A 1,879-nucleotide genomic window follows, 5' to 3' on the forward strand; every position below is an offset into this window, starting at 1 on the left:
GTGGGGCTAGTTTTGGTGTCTCCTGAGGGAATTACTTTCGAGAAGTCCTTGAGACTAGGATTCTCGGCCACTAACAATGAGGCAGAATATGAAGCTTTACCGATAGGAATGGCTATGGTTCAGAAGATGGGTGGAAAAACAATGCAAATATTCTCAGATTCACGATTAGTGGTGGGCTAGGTGGAAGGAGAGTTAGAGGCCAGAGATCCGAGAATGCAAGAGTATCTAACTCAGGTCAGGTATTTACAATCCAAATTTGAATCTTTTACCTTGTTACATATTTCCAGGAGCAAGAATACCCAAGCTGACTCCTTAGCCACCCTTGCGACATCCTCGACGCAAGGCCTACCTTGGGTCATCCTTATTGAAGATCTGTGTAAACCCATTGGGACGAATAGTGATACCATCTGGATTCATCAAATTAGGGTGGGACCTAGTTGGATGGTTCCTATAGTGTCATTTCTTAAGAATGATATCTTGCCCGAAGAGAAGTCTGAGGCAGATAAAGTACGCAGAAAAGCACCTCGGTTTTGGCTATCAGAGGACCAGAAGTTGTACAAATGATCTTTTTCAGGACCATATTTGTTGTGTATACACCTTGAAGTAACAGAGTTACTTTTGGAAGAGTTACACGAAGGGATTTGTGGAAGTCACATAGGAGGAAAGTCTTTATCTCATAGAGCTCTTACACAAGGGTATTGGTGGCCAAATATGCAAAGAAAGGCACAAGATTATGCAAAGAAGTGTGACCAATGTCAGAGATTTGCTCCCAACATCCATCAACTAAGGGGTGTCCTTAACCCTCTGTCCAGTCCTTGGCCTTTTACTCAATGGGGCTTGGATATTGTAGGGCCTTTCCCAAAAGCAGCAGGAAATAGGAGGTGGTTGCTCGTTGGAACAGATTATTTCACTAAATGGGTTAAAGTTGAGCCATTGTCAAATATTAGGGATTTGGATGCAAAGAAATTTGTCTGGAAAAACATTGTCACCAGGTTTAGGATCCCTCACACTCTTATTTCAGATAACATCCTACAATTTGATAGTAAGGCCTTCAGAAGATACTGTTGTGATCTAAGTATTACAAATAGATATTCCACTTTAGCTTATCCACAAGGGAATAGGCAAGCCGAGGCTATCAATAAGGTTATAGTTAATGGGCTCAAGAAAAGACTAGATGATGTTAAGGGAATGTGGGTGAAAGAATTGCCACATGTTTTGTGGACATATCGAACTACACCGCAGAAGTTCATTGGAGAGACACCCTTCTCTATGACTTATGGAGCCGAGGCTGTGATCCCTCTGAAAATTGGGTTTTCGACATTGAGGAGGAGCTCTTTCATGCCAAGCATTAATGACAATTTATTAGAAAAAAGCTTAGACCTAGTTAAAGAGCGACGAGAAAACGCTATGGTTCAGCTAGCTTATTATCAGTACAAGCTCAAGCAAAGGTATGATTCCCATGTAAGGCTAAGGCCATTTGCACCTGGAGATTTGGTATTGAGGAAGGTTTTTGGGTACTACGAAGAACCCGACATGGGAAAAATTAGGACCTAACTGGGAAGGACCTTATCGCATCACTTTGGTAGCTGGAATAGGGGCATATTATCTAGAAGATCTAGATGAAAGTGTTGTACCACATCCTTGGAATGTAAATAACCTACGAAGGTATTACTATTAATGAAAGACACTTCTACCATCTTATTTCTATTGATACTGTGTTACGTTGATTACTATTTTTCTAAGTATCAAACTGAAACTTGGTCATGCCTAGCTCCTTGGACTACATATCTTGTATAAATTGATATTTTATTAAGTGTTGAACGGAACCTTAGTTATGTCTGGTCCTCGGATCATCTACTTTGGGAAAATTAACACTTCA

Source organism: Castanea sativa, chromosome 4 (assembly GCF_040712315.1).
Source record: "Castanea sativa cultivar Marrone di Chiusa Pesio chromosome 4, ASM4071231v1".
In the NCBI taxonomy this organism is placed as follows: domain Eukaryota; kingdom Viridiplantae; phylum Streptophyta; class Magnoliopsida; order Fagales; family Fagaceae; genus Castanea; species Castanea sativa.